Consider the following 18,324-nt stretch of genomic DNA (forward strand, 5'->3'; position numbering starts at 1 on the left):
AACAAAGTGATTCTAAAGTTTATATGAAGAGGTAAAAGAAGCAGAATAGGCAACTCAATATTGAACGAGAAGAACAGAGTTGGAGAACTGACACTACTGCAGAGCTATAGTAATCAATACAGTGTGGCACTGGTGAAAGAATAGACAAATAGGTCAATGAACAGAATAGAAAGCCAGAAATAGACCCTCATAAATATAGTCAACTGATCTTTGACAAAGTGGCAAAGGCAATACAATGGAGTAAAGATAGTCTTTTCAAAAAATGGTGCTAAAACAACTGGACATCCACATGTAAATGAATGAATGAATGAATGAATCCCTAGCTGTTTTGGCTCAGTGGATAGAGTGTCAGCCTGTGGACTGCGGGGTTATGGGTTTGATTCTGGTCAAGGGCATGTACCTCAGTTGCAGGCTTGATTCCCAGCCCTGGTCAGGGCACATGCAGAAGGCAACCAGTGGATGTGTCTCTCTCACATAGATGTTTCTATCTCTCTGTCTCTCCCTTTCCCTTCCACTGTCTCTAAAAATCAATGAAAAATATCCTCAGGTGAGGATTAACAACAAAAATAAGAAAGAAAGAAAGAAAGAAAGAAAGAAAGAAAGAAAGAAAGAAAGAAAGAAAGAAAGAAAGAAAGAAAGAAAGAAAGGAAGGAAGGAAGGAAGGAAGGAAGGAAGGAAGGAAGGAAGGAAGGAAGGAAGGAAAAAGAAAGAAAGAAAGAAAGAAAGAAAGAAAGAAAGAAAGAAAGAAAGAAAGAAAAAAGGAAGAAAGAAATAATCTAGGCACAGCCCTTCACAAAAATTAACTCAAAATGGATCATAGGCCTAAATGTAAAACACAGAACTATAAAACTCTGGTGTGGTAATGACTTTTTAGATAGAACACTAAAGGCACAAACTGAACTAAATTAAAATTTAAATGTTCTGCACTCCTAAAGATACTGTCAAGAGAATGAGAAGACAAGCCACAGACTGGGAGAAAATATTTGCAAATGACACATCAGATAAAGGACTGTTATCCAAAGGACTGAATGGATAAATAAATTGTGCCACATTCATACGATGGAATATTATTTAGTTCTAAAAAGAAATTGGCTGTTGAGCCATGAAAAGACATGGAGGAACCTTAATGCATATTAATAAGTGAAAGAAGCCAATCTGAAAAGGCCACATATCGTATTCCAACTGTATGACAGTCTGGAAAAGGCAAAACTATGGAGACAGTGGAAGAATCAGTGGTTTCCAGGGGCTGGGGGCAAAGAGGATGAATTGGCGGAGCACAGAGGATTCTCAGGGTAGTGAAACTACTCTGTGTGATACTGTAATGGTGGATGCATTTGTCTCAAACCCATAGAATGTACAACATCAAGAGTGGACCTAATGTAAACTATGGACTTTGGGTGATAATGATGTGTCAGTGTGGGCTCACCTACTGTAACAAATGTAACTCTTCCATGTGGAATGGTGACAGTGGTAGATGCTTCTTGTATGTGGGGACAGGAGTACATGGGAAGTTTCTGTACCTTCCATTCAATTTTGCTGTGAACCTAAAACTGCTCTTTAAAAAAAAGTGTACTTAAAATTAATGAGGGAAGGAAAGGATGGAGGTAAAAGAAGGATATCCAAGCCCAGCAGGCAGATTCCATTAGGTCTCAAGATCTGAGTAGAATCCCTGTGGTCCAAGGCCTTACCCTCTGCACCCATGACTCCCCTCTTGGAATCACTCCATTTTCTTGCAGGGTAGAACATATTTGCAGCTCAGTAGCTCTCTTTGCCTGTTTCCTGCCTGTAGAATGTTGGCAGTCCAACCACCACCCTTTTTCACTTTCTCCCTTTCAGTCTAAACATGAGTTTTCTGCTGATACAACATTCTCAAATACCTGTGTGTCTCCCATGTTTGTCATGGGGATGCACACCATCAGAGAAGAGGGTCCTCCACAGATCTTTCGTGGGCAAGCCCATCCCATTCCGGGCTTCTGCCGAGATGGTTAAGCGCAAACACAAGTCACACACTTAATTTCTCCAGCCACATTGTTGGCTTTTTGTGCAATGCACACTTTCCCAAACACAATCTCCTAATTTGAGCATCTTTTGCTATTTGGACATTCTGAGAATTTCCCCCATCAGGTGCTGGTTCATTTTTGCTTGACAATTTCTTCCTCAATTTATCTCTTTCCTCTCACATTTTACTATACACAACAAGGAGAAATCAGGCTGCATTTTCAACATTTTGCTTAGAAATCTTCTCAGGTTTATTATTTACAAGTTCTGCTTTTCACTTTTCACCCAAGTTCTCTCCACTTTATAACCAGTTCCCTCCAGTCTGCAGCGCCGTGTCCCTCCCTCCCTTCTGCGCACTCACTGGCAGTGTCGCCAATGCCCGTATTTCCACCAACAGTCTATTCAAGCCAGTCCAGGCCTTTTCCATCCTCTGTCTCAAAAATTTCAAGCCATTGCCAAATTCCAAAGCACTTCCACATTTTCAGGTATTTGCTGCATCCAGGTGACAGGATTTGTATTTGTTTCCTGGGGCTGCTATAACAGAGTTTCACAAACTAGGAGGCTTGAAAAAAACAGAAATGTATTCCCCCACAGTTCTGGAGACTGGAATTCTGAAATTAGGGAGGGTGTTGGCCAGGCTGCGTCCTCATCTGGCCCTCATCTGGCCTGGTCTGGGCTCTTCTGAGCTCGTCCTGGTTGTTGGCAGGTTTTAGCTCCTGTGGCAGTGGGATCCAGATCCCCATTTCCTCTTGGCCTTCAGCTGGGCTGCACTGAGCTCCCAGAGGTCACACACATTCCTCAGCCTGTGGCCCCTCTGTCTTCACACCACAGCAGCAGTAACATCCTTCTCACCCTGTGACTCCTGGACTTCCTTCTGCAATCAGCCAGGGAAAACTCTGATTTTTAAAGGGCCCTGCTATCAGGTCAGGCCCACCGGGGGAGTGATCGTCAGCCCCACTGATCAGGGACCATGACTCCATCTGCAGAAGCTGATGGCAGCACCTAATTAGCATTTGATTGGATAACTGGGAGAAGTTGTGTGCACCAGACAGGAATGTCAGGGCCTCTTAAGATCTGCTCCTCTCTGTTCCACCCAAGGACAGCCAGGGTCCACCCTCACTCCTCCCTTACCCACAGGGAGTAGATGCTTGAGCCTTGATGCTGGCTCTCTTCTCCATTTGTAGGGCCTCAGAAAGTTACATCCTGCCTCTGAACATCCATTTCTGCATTTGCAGTGTGGGGATCCTGAAGACCCAGCGTCACAACCAGGCAGAACCCCTGGCCCAGGCTGCACTGCCTCTGCTATCATCTGTGTCCTCCTGTGGCTCCAGAAAGTGGGAGACAGTGACGCCGCTCCTGTTCCAGGAGTCCCTCAGTTCTGTGGTCCTGGGAGTCCCCTTACTCTCTCTCATGCACTTGAAGAGACAGAAGGAACAGATGAAGCCCATCGTGAGGGTTGTGGCCGTGGGGATGAGACCATCCTTGCTTTCTGCCTGGTGGGTGAGGTGACTGTGGGTTGGAGGGGGGCGGACAGGCAGAAAGGTGAAGGTCCGGAGCAGGGTCCTGGGGAGAGGAGGATGAATGGTCCAAGGCCCCTTCTGCAATCAGCTGTCCTGTGGAAGACCCCACGCCTGGCCTGACTCTGACCTGTCTCTTATTTCAGGAAGAGGGCCGGGCACTCTGCATTTGTGTGGCCAAAGTCACAGTGTGCGGGACATGACTAAATGGCAGACTCTCATCAAAAGCAGATGTTTATCTCCAGATGCCATCCCATTGAGTGCATAGCCTGAACAAATAAACAAATTACTCTGCAATTTCAGAAGAAAGCATTCCTGTCAGGAATGGCTTTCTGTGAATTTCAAAGGAGAAGGTTCCAAAACAGAAATCTGCTTAGATTGGAAATGATACCCCCTTCAACTCAATTATTTCCTTATGTTCAGAGTCTGATAGAATGAGGTGCAGACTGAGGCCCTGCTGCCCACATGGTGCTGAAAAGACTCAGGATAAATCCTGTGCAGCAGGAAGTGTTTCACTCATTCGCTTGCTGAGCACACTCACCTGCAAGTGTGAGCACGTCTATGCCCTGCTCTCTGACCAATCCCCAGGAGGTAAGAGCCAGCTGATGACCACAGTGGGGCAGAGGGATGGAGTGACCTACCCCAGGGATTTGGACCTGGGCAGAGGGAGGGCATCCAGGCAAAGGCGGTAGGGGACAGAGGGGAGTGCAGAGCTTGGTGCTATCTCACTGCAGCTGGAACCCAGAGTGTGTGGAAGAAGGAGGGGTGGATGCTGAGCCATCTTTATGAGGCAGGTCTTCAGTAAGCATGGGCGAGGGGAGCGAAGGACCCACACCTTCCAAGTGCCAAGCCTCGGCAGGGAGACCGGTGGAGCCCCGACGAATGAGCTGGAAACAGCAACTTAGGAGGTGACAGTGGTACCTGCCCACACTGTAGGGTCCTCCACAAACATGTCTGCAGACAGGCTGCCCACAGCCTAGGAGGGCATCAGGAGGCTCCCGGCCCCTTGCTGAGGATGCCAACTTCTGACCAGATCTATGGCCTGCTTGATCCCTAACCTCCGGCTCCTTGGGCTTTGGCCACCAGGATTTGCACAGGAGACTAACCAGGAGCCCTGCCTAGGGCTGTCCTTTTCCCTCCTGACCCCAGAGCTATGTGTGGTTAGGGAACACATGCCTGGTACGGTCCACAGGAACAGTGGGGACAGCAGTGTGAGGGGACAGAGGGAGGGTCAGCCTGGTTCCCTGGCGAAGGGGCCAGTGGGAGAGTGTTCTGAACTTTCCCAAGCCCGCACATCTTTTCCCTGAGGGAGAGACCCTTGGTTTACTCCCCATCGCCTACAGACAGGAGGGAGCGAGCCCCAGGCCCCACCGCACCCCTGCGGAGGCGAGAGCAGAAAACAGGGGCTTAGAGCAGCAGGTTCTGAGTCTGCCCTCTGGGCAGCGCAGATCTGCTGAGCAGGACAGGCCTTTCTCCTCAACTCCAGTCCTGTATTTCTGGGTCGTCACTGAAAGAGGCCAAACAAGTTTCAAAAAGCTGAAGAAAGTCTAAATTAAAAAGGAGGAAAAGTCACTGATACAGAATCTTCAAATGACGAGGCTCTACTATGATTAATAAATACATTATGGACTAATTAATGGTTTGTCTCCATTCCTCTCACAAAGGATCATGCTGGCTTACAATGAAACATCTATGCAACACTGAAAACTGGATTAGGGCTTAGGGAGCTCTCACCCTCTTGTTGAGGAGGCAGACCGGGAAAGTGGGCAGAGACACCGGGGGAGTCTCTCCGGAGTCCCTGGGTGGAGGCCACATGAGCGGGTGTGTGATGGCCCCGGAGGGACGTGAGCCACTGCAGTGGTCCCAGAGAAGCAGGCTCTCTCCAGAAGCCTCATCCCCCTGAGCAGCCAGGGCCGATCTATGAGGGGGGGTCGGGGCAAGTGCCCCACACTCTTGTCCTGGAAGCTGCCAGTTGCCTCTGTAATCTGCAAATGTTGGAACTGAACATCTATTAGATTAGGGAGGACTCCAGGGCCTTGTAAGTGCTGGTGCTCCTGGCTGATTTTTATTTTTTTGTAGGCAGAAATGCAAACAGCCGTGTTAAGCCTTGTTTTCCTTCTCTCTTCCTTCTGAGCTTCTGGATCAGCATGGTTAAAATGTGTCCTGATATTGCAGGGCAAGTTTAAAAAACACACCATTGAATTTACTGTCCGACCACAGAAATAAACTGCTGAGATTGATAAAGATGTGACCTCCTCCCTGCCACCTCTGTGAATGGGCCAGTGTCAACACACAGACAGGGCTGAATGCATCAATGGACTGATCTGAAATCACACAAACACGAGGGGCCCTGCAGACCCACATGAAGACAGGCAGACACATGAAAACTTGAGACACATGGAAATTCACAGACCCACCCGGAAGGAAACACAAAGATGCACAGAAGAATGGAGACCCACATGAAAATAGGTAGGCTCATGGGGACATGCAGACACGTGCAGATAGGCACACACAGCATATACTCAGTGCACCTTGTTCTGAAAGATCTTAGAACAGCTCACAAAGGACACAGAATTTCTCTGAAAATAGATTAGTTACAAGAAAGAAAATGGGAGAAAGGACAGTGATGTCACATAGAGCTGGGAATGAAAGCAGAGACACAGCGATGACAATGTGGTGATAGCCAGGGTTCCTGAATCAGTCCTCATGCACCTGAGCTGATGGGTATGACTGTTCCACATGTCACAGGTGAGGATCTGCAGGCCCGGGAGCCTGTTCTGCATCTTTTGATGCTGTCCCCAGGTGAAGTGCAGAACCTTCCGGCAGGAACTGCTCTCAGCGATGTTGATGACCAGCACTGGGCATACCTGGCACACGTTGGTGCCTATTAGTGACAGGACAGGCCTTCCACCTGAAGTGGCTGTGCTGTACTCTGCTCCTACAGACGTGTCAGTGTCCTCCATGCTCCAGATGAGTGCTGTGGCTTTGGAATTGAAAAGGGCCATTGCTGGGTCGTGAGGGGCTGTCTTCTCGGGCTGAGTGTTGTTTGGGGATAAGAGAGGGTACTCTGAGGACAGGCTGGAGACAGGTTTGGACACACCCTTAAGTCACCATCTCTCTGTCCTTTGTTGAGACAGAGGTAGGGTGGACATCCAAAAGATGGTTCCAGTTGTGCAGCCATATGGCCACAAGCATTTCCCTCTCTCTCCAGGCCCTTCCCATCTTTAGCCATCTGGGTGGGAGGGAGCAGCCTGGGTGGGAGGGAGCAGCCTGGGTGGGAGCAGCCTGGTGAGAGGGAGCAGCCTGGGAGAGAGGGAGCAGCCTAGGTGAGAAGGAGCAGCTGGGTGAGGTATAACAGCTGAGTGAGGTGAGCAGCCATGTGAGAGGGAGCCACCCCAGATGTCTATGGAGCATTGATGAAGCTGAGACATGCTGGAACTGGCTGAGAGGTCCTTTTTCTAGAGGACATGCTGGAGCTTCCTGGGTAGAGGTGGCAGTGAGGCCAGTCCTGGAGAGGGAGGGAAGTGCTGTGGCCATGTGGCTACACAGCTGGAACCATCTCTTGGCTGCCCACCCTTTCTCAGTCCCAACAAAAGGCAGGAAGCCACTGTGAATCCTGTTTCTCTTGGTGAAATGTAGACTCAGGCCCTTAGATACCGAGGGGCACTATGGGCCCCACAGGGTGGAATGGCAGGGAGGGTTTCAGGCCATTGATGGACCCTGGAATGTACTTTAGAGAATATGTCTGGCCTCACCAGAGGAGACTGACATGCTGCTTCCAGGAAGGGTGGAGCCGCCCTCCTGCACCCCCTATACCCCTTGGTGGGATGGGACCATGGGGGCCATATGAGGTCACTCACAAGAGGGCCAAGGGTCAACAGTCAGCCCTCCTTGCGTTGCCAGGTCCTGGGCCCCAGGGACGTGATTTGTTCTGAGCAGTCAGGCCTTGGATTGCTGTGGGGGTTTTCCTCCTGTTTAGATGACTCCTCAGCTGCTCAGGCCTCACACACCCCCATCATTCCCTTTAACCTGCCCCTTGCTCTTGGAACAGTTCACATCCCCCACCCCAGGCTGGCTGTGCTCTCTCTGCGCAGGGATCAGCCTCCCAAACTGAGGAGTAAGTGCTGTGTGAATGAATAAAAAACTCCCACTGTACAGGCAGGAGAGAGGCTTGAACGGGACTGGGGCAGCCATGGGCTGGGGTCTCCCAGGCGCCCCCAGCATCTGGCTTTTCTGCCCAGGTAGGTATGCAGGCCCTGCTTGCCCATCATGTTATCCCAGGCTCTGCCCTCCCTCCATTAGACTCCCTACCCCAAGTACTAGAAACCCACCAGTCCCCCCTGCCTCTACCCTAACTCTCTAGAGACGCCCTCCTAGGCAGGGGCTCTGGCTGCTGCCCTCTCCTGCTGTCCATGCTTGGACCAGACCGCAGCCCACCTGGTCAGTTCCTTCTTTCAGGCTCCTCCACAGAGCCACCCAGCTACGTGGCTCCAGGTCCCATCCTTCAGAAAGGATAGAAAGAGGCGGGCTAGTGCCCTGGCTTTCACATAGAGTTGCTGCTTCTGGCTCTGCATTGCTTGAAAGTTCCCCAAAGTTGTAAATGGTGGGGTTCTCAAAGTAGGTGATTTCAAACTCCCTCAACAAGCGTCAAGTGCAGGAGCAGCCAGGATCTTTGCTTCCTTCCTTCTGTAGGGTGAGCCTGTCTCAGTGCTGTGAGTGTGGGCTTTCTGAGGCTAAGCTTCTCACATTTTTCTCCCAGCCCACGCACCAGCTCAAGGACAGTGACCATCTAAAAGCATGTGGATATCTGTGTGTATTCTGAACCCTGGTGGCTAACTTGGCTAAAAACAAAATAAAACAAAACAAAAACAGAGCCTAGCAGCCATTCCTGCACAGGGCCTCTCAAGCAAATCGCACTTCATAGATATGCCTGCACTGTGTCTGCCTGCACTGTTTCTGCCACCTGAGCCAGCCCTTATAAAGGAGTTCCTGAAATCCTATTTCAACCAATAGGACTGAGGCTTTCTCCACCCAATCAGAGCAGCTCTGTTTTGACTAATCAAGACAGTGTCCCTTTGGACCAATCAAACTTCAAGGATTTGGAGTCCTCATTTGCCTGAAAAAGGACCAATCAGGGACCCTGGGTGGGGACTTCTGTCCCCTTGGGTTGGGAGAGCACACTTTCCTTTTCCACTGAAGGGGGAAGGCTGTGTGTCCCTGGTGAGCAGAAGCACTCAAGGTGTCTCTTGAGAGCAAACCAGTGCAGCACAAAGCAGACCAGCATGGAGCAGAGCATCAGGAGGGCTGTAGCACAGCAGACTGTATAGCTGGAGAGGAGCCTGACCCAGGGCTGCCTGGCCCCAGACCTGTCCTGCAGCTTTGCTGTATCCCAGTTGAGCTTTTCCATAACCCTGCTGTCTCCACAGCCATCCTGTATTCACGGCCACGCTGTATCACAAACTGTTTTGCACTAAATAATTTCCTTTCTCACCACACCCCAAATTAAGGATTCCTCTTGATGTTGAATTAGCACCAACAACCATTGGTGTTGGTCTCTGTGCATGGACCTAAATGTGTGTGTGCATAGATCTATGTGTGCAAGTCTCTATGTGTGTGCATGGACATATGTGTGTTTCTGTGTGTGTGCATGTGTGTGCATGGACACACACACATATGAGTCTGCAGATGAATGTGTTTCAACCCACTTGCAAAGCTTCTTGGAGATCAGGGGTGTATGGTACTTGCCAGGTCAGGCCCTGCCCCCCAGTGCTGGGACCTGCAGCCTTTCCTAAAACCTGCTAGGATGTCTGAGACCCTCTACATATATTGGCCTTTAAATATACAAAGAAAGCTGCTAAATAGAAATTACTGATTTCCAAAGTAAACCTAGATAACTCCTTCAAAAAATATTTCTCACTTAAAAAATGCACTAAATGCGAGGGGTGCAAAGCATCCTCATACTGTGCTTCAATGTGAGGGGTCTGCCCAGCAGGATGGTCTCCCAGATCCCACAGAGCCCCAGTGTGCATCTGCAGGCCAGAGGTGCTTTCTGTGTATCATGCTCTCTGAAGGCTGGCTAATGAAGGAGCCTGCGCTGGTGCACCCAACACACTGCAGGAGTCCCGGGTCACTGAAGGGGAGGCTGGAGATTGTGGCCCCCCAGCTTCTCCGCCCACTCCCTCAGGGTCTGTGGGACTCTGACCCCTCACCACTTCATCTTAGAGATTCTCACTCACAGATTCCTGGGCCCAGAACCCCAGAGAACCCAGAGATCTGAATCTGTAGCCTGATGAACACCTTTTTCTGCACCCTAAAGCTTGTAGACCTGTGAACACCTTTTTCCAAAAGAGACCATACCTGCTACTAAGCCCCCTCCCCTGAAAAGGGACAGAAATGTTCCTTTTCCCACAGGACCTGCACACCCAGGAAGTGGCCACCTGTCATGGCTGTATAGGCTCGGGCTGAGAGCTCTGTGGTGGAGGTCAGGGCACCGCAGGCAGGAGAACTCACCTGTGGCAGGGTCTTGAAGGTGTGGCCCATGGCTCTCAGAGAAGGGTTTCTTGGGATGCTGGCAACTGTGGACACCTCTGAAGCTCCCCTGAGGGGTTGCTAGAGCCACTGAGATGGGTATCACTGAGCTTGCAGGACAAGCTGGACTGCCATGGGTGGCTGATGGCACTGGGCCTGGGGAACCCAGCCCACAAGGGCTGCCAAAGCCTCAGCCCCACCTTCAGGCCAAGTGGGAAGACAATGTCCCAGAAAGGCTTTGCCCGCGCCCCCTCCCGCCCCCGCCCCATGGCTATCTGCCCTAGATAGAAATGGCCTGGTCCTGTCTGACTCTTCACCAGCCTCTTACCCTTCCTGGGGTCAAGGTAGGGGTCAGGGATGCAAAGGTGTGAGTGAGGCTGGAGGTGGCTTGGGGGAAGGCCAGGGTTCACGCTGGGTGGGCTGTCAGCAGTCTCTGAAAAGACCACTGATGGTCCCTTTGCTGCTACAGGACAGAGTGAAATTCACATAACAGGAAATTAACCATGTTTAAGTGAACAATTCAGTAGTATTTGGCACGTTCACAGTGTTGGGAAGCCATCACCTCTGTCTAGTTCCAGAATATTTTTATTACCCCAAATTAAGCCCCGTATCTAATAAGCAGTTTCTCCCCATTTCCTTCCCTGGTCCCTGGTATCACCAACCTGCTTTCTGTGTCTATGGATTTGTCTACTCTGGACATTTCATATAAGTGGGATCACACAAAATGTGGCCTTTTGGGTCTGGCTTGTGTCACTGAGCACGATATTTTCAGGGTTCATCCATATTGAAGCTTGTGTCAGGGCTTCACTCCTTTTTGTGGCTGTATGATATTCTGTGTGTTAACCTAAAAATAAAAGGCCTTTCAGAAAAAGGCAACAGCCCTGGCTGGCTTGGCTCAGTGGTTAGAGCATCAGCCCTCGGACCAAAGGGTTGTGGTTTCGATTCCTGGTCAAGGGCATGTACCTCAGTTGTGGGTTCAATCCCCAGCCCCAGTTGGGGCTTGTGCAGGAGGCAACCAATTGATGTCTCTCTCATGTTGATATTTCTCTCTTCTTCTCCTCCTCCTCCTCCTCCTCCTCCTCCTCCCTCCCTCCCTCCCTTCCACTCTGTCTGAAAATCAAAGGGAAAAAACATCCCTGGGTGAGGATTTTTTAAAAATGCAACACACATTTATTGAAATCATAAGAAAAGCTATGAGACACAGATTCAGGCAGAAGCCCAGAGAGTGTCCTGATTAGGAGACAAAGGCAAAGGGTATTTATGAGAAGAAGAAGGGCAACAATTACCTCAGTGGAAGGAGGCATTTGTATTGGTGCAGATAAACCAACATAGTGCCGCTAGTTTTAAACAATGTTTTTAATTTTCAGTAAGCGGCCATCAGTCCAATAGTCATAATATCTGCTTTCTTACTATCCTTGCAAACAGTTCTTTGGGACACAATGTTGCTTAGGCCCAGTCCAAAGGTTATACTGCCCTGTTTTAACATCCCAAAGATTTGAAGCATAAGACTTGAAAGGCAGTTCCTCTGGGATGGCAGCTCTAACTCCATTTTAAAGTGGCTCCATTTGTAATTTTTCTTTGACACGAGTTAATCTGTTCACCATTGGTGGACACGGGGCTGTTTTTACCTTTTGGCAATTGTGAATAATGCTGCTGTCAGCATGGGTATGTGTGTTTACTTGAATCTGTTTTCAGTTCTAGAAACTCCATTCCCTAGGAGTAAGATTGCTGGATTACATGGTAATTCCATGTTTAACTTTCTTAGAAATCATCATTCTATTTTCCATAATGAATGTACTCTTTTGTATTCCCACCTGCATGACACCTGGATTCCAATTTCTGTACTTACTGACACCTGTTATTTTCTGGGTTTTGGTGTGTGTGTGTGTGTGTGTGTGTGTGTGTGTGTGGTTATTTTTGTTAGTTTTATGTTTTATTCTAGCCATCTCAACAGGTATGATGTGATACTTTGTTATGGTTTTGATTTGCAAATCCCTATTGACTGACTGACTGGTAATGACGGGCATTTTTTGGGTGCTTGCTGGCTGTTTGTGTGTCTACTTGACATGTCTGTTGAAGTCCTTTGCCCATTTTAACTGGGTTGTTTGTCTTTTTCTTGTTGAATTGTAAATAATTCTTTATATATTATGCATACTAGATTCTTTTCAGATATATGACATAAATATTTTCTTCCATTTTGTACAGTGTCTTTTCACTTGCTTAATAATGTCCTCTGATTTACAAAAGTGCTTAATGTTGAGGAATATCAACTAATCTATTTTTAATTTATTGCTTGTGTTTTGGTGTCATAGCTAAGAATTAATTGCCAAATCCTAGGCCATGAAGATTTGCCCTGTGTTTTCTTCTAAACATTTTATAGTTTTAACCCCCTGATCCATTGTGGCTGATTTGGGTGATTTGGCTGATTTGATGTGCAGCCGGAGTCCCATCCTCTGCATGTGGCTATCCGGTTGTCCCAGCACCATTTGTTGATGAGACAATTCTTTCTCCCTGAATGGACTTGGCAATCCTGGCGAAATCCATTGACCATAGTTGCCTGGTGTGTTTTTGGACTCCCAGTTTCATCTTATTGCTCCTATGTCTGTCCCTATGCGAGGACCTGCCCCTGCACTTGAGCCACTGCTGTTCCCTCATTCTCACCAGAGCTCCCATTTTCCCAGGTATCTGCGTCCCAGACCCCTCCCCAGCTTTATCTCTGATTCACTATCCCAGCCTGGGCCTCAGGCTCTCCATCTGCTGTGCCCTGACCCTGGGCCAATAGCCACCTGCCCTTGTAGTGGAGGGTGACCTAGTGCTATGAGGGATTGAGCTTGTCTTTCCTGCTCCCAGCTGAGTGTGAACCCTGAAGCCTCAGGATGACAGCAGTCAGAGTGAGTCATGTCCACCCAGCTGGGCAGGCATTTGCTGGAGGGGTGTGTGTCTGGAGCACTCTTGCCCTCAAGATGACCACTGCCCCGGGGTTCACCTGCTGGCTGGATGCTACACAGAGGAAATTTATGTGAGGTGGACGCTGAGTGCTGACAATAAGCTGACCAGGCAGAGGGACAGCTGAAACTCAAAGTCCAGAGAAGGAGAGAGTGAAAGTGGGCCTGGCTGGTGTGGCCAGAGCATATGTGTGCATGAGTGCCATGAATGTCACACATGTGTACACGCGTGCCAGTGCATGTGCATGTGTGCGACTGCATGTGTCCAATGGTGGGGCAAAAGTGTAATGGCCACCATAACAAGAAGGTATTTTCAGACAAACGAACAAAGCAGGCAACTCCATGAGTATAATGGTATTTATTACAGGATGATCTATTTACGCGGGAAGATTGGGTCAGACAAGGCACTGACCCAGCAGTTCTGTGCAGATTATCTCAGCTCACAAACCCCTGTTACTGTACCTTTTTTTTATATAGCACAACTCGGGCACTGACAGGAAAGCACAAAGAATGCAGTAATGCAAGAGCCATTTCCTGGTGGCCTGTGGTAAGTGATTGTTTATAATCAATACTATCACCACTTTGATATTTATGTTGGTTGTCATGCCATTCTGGCTGTTGCTAACAAAATATTCATGGCTACATTTAAAGGAACACAGATAATCATGAAATAGAAAGCTCTGATATACTCACTGAGGACAGTGAGGTTGGTCAGAGGTGACAACATGAAACTAACACATGAAATGAAATCTGGGACACAAAGATGGAGTTGGCTTTGTCCCCATCTACTTCTATACAGCATGAGTACCAATGTGCCAGTGCATATGCAAATGTGCATCTATATGCAGTGTACACACATGCATACGTACAAGTGCATGTGCGTATGTATGCCAGGGCTCATCTGTGATTGCATGCCTGCAAGTGCGTGATTACATGTGTGCACGTGTGAGATTGTATGTTCCAGCATGCCTGCCTGTGTGTCTGGTGTGGACTGATGCCTTGGATGGCTGACAGAGGGCAGGGGTCTGGCAACACCCTCAAGGTGGCTGTCCTGCAGTGCAGTGATGCCTGCCAGGGGACGGAGCAGAACTGCAAAGCATGCTGAAGGTAGGCCCCTGGTGGTGGGGAGCAGGGTCAGATGGAGGCTGAAGGGCCATGGTCCAGGCAGTAAGGGGGACAAGCCCACAGCAGATGGAAAGGATGGAGAGGTGGGTGTTTGGGCAGAATCTCTGGGCAGTGGTGACCATTAGCTAAGGGATGAGAGGGACAGGATCTGGGACCCTGTCCCTCCAGACTCCAGGTATGCTAGAATCACAGAACCCAGGGCCGAGCTGGACCTGGGCCCAGAGAGCCCCACTAGGGAGGGGTCCTGGCTGGCTCCCAGGGTGTGAAGCAGGGTGGGTGGAGTCCAGTACCAGGTCCCGAGTGTCTGTTGGTCTTCCCTGGGGTTGGGTCACTTTTCCAGCAATTTGGCTGACACTTGTCCCCAGGCCCCTCAGTCCATGACTGGGACCCTCCACTCCACCAGCTACCCACCAACAGCGAGAGTCCCAGGACCTGAAGGCAGAGAATCCCCAGGACCTGGATCCATCTCCAGCTTTTTCATCAGCCAGGCCCAGTGCCACCCTGCAGGCCTCTGATTAGAGAGCCCTGGGAGATGTGCCCCAGGGCAGGAGGGGGTTGAGGAACCCCGTGCTCCCCCCCTCCCCTAGCCCACCTTCTCCCAGTAGGGCTCACTGAGAGGCCACAGGGTCCAGAAAGGGAGCAGCATGTGCAGCCAGGGGTAAACATCATTTCCTGATCTATAGAGTAGAGTCAGGGCAGCTCCCCTCATGGCCCTGGGGAGTCGGGCTGAGGCCTCTGTTCTCCAGAGGAACATGCCCGTATTTGCTACCCTCCCCAGGACCAGGTCAGGGATGAGAACCAGACCTATGCACCCATACAACATATGGCACCCACACAGGTGTGCACAGCACCCATCATGGCTCACACACACATGTACAGTATGGCCATGGTCTCAACCAGTTTGCCTGGGGGACAGTCCTTACTGTCTCTTTAACCTTTGTCTATATAATGCCAAGGAGCCCCTGGGGTAGGGAGCACACAGCACCCCAGGCAGAAGCTCTATAGCAATGAAGAACACTGGGTTCCCATCACTCCAGCTCCAGCCTGGACAGGAGACTGTGCCCCAGGGCTCTGCCAGGCCAAGGGCAGACACTGCCAGGCCAGTGAGTGGGGAGAGAAACTGGTTGAGGCAGGTAAAGAAGTGGGGACGCAGCAGCTCTCGGGTTATGACCCCAGGGGCATAAGCAGAGTAAACTACTGGGAGTCGGGGGCAGCTTCTGTCCTTCTTCACGCTGGTGGGTCCTCAAAGGGCAAGGGGATGGGAGCATCTCTCTGATGCATTGGAGCCCCACCCACCAGCATCAGAGGATGGACTGGTCTAGCCCTGAAAGGGGGGCAAGCAACCCTTCCCTGGCCAAAGTCACAACCCAAAGACATTGGGGCGGGGGGTGGGAGATGGGGGAGCTCCTATTGCTCCTCCAATGGAGTGGGCCACATCCCAGCTCCTCTCTCTGGAGCCCTTCCTTCTGGAGCCAGTGGACAGTGAAGGTCTCCAAGGACTGGCTGGGGACACAGGAGTACTGCTCTTCCCGCTCCCAGGGTTGGAATGTGGTAAAGGAGATGACTATTGGGGGTTTTTACATTTGCCTGACAAGTTCACTTGTGGGGTGGGGTGGGCAGCTGAGCCCTGCTCTGATGGGAACCAGCTGTGGAAGGAATGCTGTCTAGACGGGAGCAGGCCATGTCTCCCTGCTCACATCATCTCCCAGGGAAGACCTGGGTAGCTCTATAGCTGCAGTAATTGAAGACTATGTCTAGGGCTCCTTGGGCCAGTGGTGGCTTCACGATCACTGCCCAGAGGCCTGTCCTCAGGCCAAGGAAAACTGCTCTTCCACCTGGCTTTCCCTGTGCAGGGCCACCCATCTGTGTTTGTGTGCAGAATGGGGCATTATCTGTACAGTGGAAAGTTGTTGAGATACTTGACATCTGTAAAAGGGGGTGCCGGTTTTGCGGAGCATCCCTCTGTGTGTTGAGGGGGTTCTCACCCAATTTCATCTGTGTCTGCACGTATCCACTCCTCCTCCACAAGAATAAGCTCAAAATGGAATAGGAACTTAATGTTAGACTCAAAACCATAAACATCCTAAAAGAAAACATATGCACTAAAATCTCGGCCATTTCTCATAGCAATATTGTTTCTGATATATCTCCTTGGGCGAGTAAAAAAAAAAAAGACAAATTGGACTACACAAAAATAAAAATGTTTTGCACAGCAAAGGAAACCATCAACAAAATGAAAAGACAACCCACTGAAGATAGAACATATTTGCCAATGATACATCTGATAAGGACATACAGATGGCCAATAGACATATGAAAAGATGCTCAACATCACTAATCATCAGAGAGATGCAAATTAAAACCACAATATCACCCCACACCTGTCAGAGTGCTATCTATATATATATATATAAAAAGCTGTGAACGACTGTCCATCCATCCGACCATCTGACTGACCGACCGGCCAGTACATATGATGTGCACAAAATTTAAAAAAAAAAAGTTGACTTGTGCATGCACCATATATAAAGCTCTCACACACATGTGTTTTGCTATGTCGAAATTATGGGATGAGAATAAATCTCATTTTATAGCAATATTAAAATATTTCTTCTAATTAATTTCCTTTCACTGTGCACAAATCCATGCACCAGGCCACTAGTAATCAATAAATAAACAACAAATATTGTGAGGATGTAAAGAAAAAGGAACCCCTGTGCCCTGTTGGTGGGAATGCAGATTGGTGCAACCACTGTGGAAAGTGGTATGGAGTTACCTCAAAAAATTAAAAACGGAACTGCCTTATGACCCAGCAATTCTACTTCTGGGAATTTATCCAAAGAAACTTGAAACACTAATTCAAAATAATATATGCACCTCTATCTTCATTGCAGCATTATTTACAATAGCCAAGATTTGGAAACAGCCTGAGTGTCCATCAGTAGATGAATGAATAAAAAAAGCTGTGTGTCGAGTAACACTCCCTCCACGTTCTGCGTGGAGTAGGGTTCGGTACCTGAAAGAGGAACCGCACAGCAAATGAGAGAAAAAGACACGAGATAATTTTGCAATATTGGGGGACCAGGCGGGCAAGTCCCAAAGGACTTCCTCCCATGCTCAGGCTGCTCCAATCTTTTATTGATCTGGAGTAGCCCTTAAGAAAAGGAAGTTTCAATGACACACAGATCAGCAATTTCCAGGAGTAGACAAAAGTATCTGATTAACTCATCAATAGATTTCCAAGTGTAGGCAGAGTAACTGATTAGCTTATCAATAGATTTCTGAGTGTAGGCAGAGTAACTGATTAACAATAATCAACAAGGATCTACATAACTATCTAAGGAATTAAGGGAACTAAGGTGGGGATGCTTCAACTATTATTACCTAAATTAACTGAGTGGTTCCTAGATTAACTGGGTGGTGCACAGCCCTGACCTTTACTAGGACTTTCAATGGCTACTAGCTTTTGTGGGGGTCTCTGTCTAAACTCAGCTAGTGAAGACAATGAATGGACTCCAGCATCTCCCCCTTATTTTTTCTTTAAAAAATAATGAAGTCCCAATTTCAATGTCCAAAAGTTCTGAGTCCAAGTTTCAATGTCCAAAAGTTCATATGTACATGCCAGCAATGAAATGTTGGTTCTGGATGGTGGAAAATGCAGGTCCGGTCCTTTCTGGTCTGGTCCTGGGCACGCTGCAGCGATGCACAGCTGCTGACTGCTAGCATGGCCAGGCGTCTTCACCATCTCCGTCTCTGAACTGTCTTTGTGGCTGGCTTTCTGGGATCCGTTGTTACAGGAATCCACATGGTCTTGTAGCTGTTCTCTGAAAGTATACAAACATATTCTCGACCAAAGGTTAAAGGAAAAAACCTTACTTGGGGTCTTTTCTTTAAAATGATCTTTCCCTGGCTTACCTTGGCATCATGTGTGTTTTTCCTGGGTGTCTCACTATTAGCATTATAAACGAAAAAAATTTTTTTTTCTCTAAATGTAATTTAGTTACAGGATCTATTTCCTTACATGGCATTTTTCCACTATATTTTTCCACTATCACCCTTTTTTGATTTAATTAGAAGGCTTTTGGAAATTTTATAAATATTAAATTTTGCACAAAAAAATGACTGCTTTAGGTTCACAGCATGATAAGCAATTTCACCACAAAATAAAAATTTTTGTTAATACCTTTTGAACAATTACTTATTTCAAATTA

At 48.5% G+C, this 18,324-nt stretch overlaps 1 protein-coding gene across 1 annotated transcript in view; it reads left to right on the forward strand.

Moving 5' to 3' along the window:
- SNAP47 (synaptosome associated protein 47) overlaps positions 1-3,514 on the forward strand; it is a 122,241-nt gene extending 118,727 nt beyond the window's left edge. Inside the window, exon 6 of the mRNA XM_070416706.1 lies at positions 3,234-3,514. The gene's annotated coding sequence lies outside the window, so the exon portion shown is untranslated. The remainder of the gene's footprint in view (positions 1-3,233) is intronic.
- The last annotated feature ends 14,810 nt before the right edge of the window (positions 3,515-18,324 follow it).

Source organism: Myotis yumanensis, unplaced genomic scaffold, assembly GCF_028538775.1.
Source record: "Myotis yumanensis isolate MYYU_CA2020_CCGP unplaced genomic scaffold, mMyoYum1.0.hap1 SCAF_5, whole genome shotgun sequence".
NCBI classification, from domain to species: domain Eukaryota; kingdom Metazoa; phylum Chordata; class Mammalia; order Chiroptera; family Vespertilionidae; genus Myotis; species Myotis yumanensis.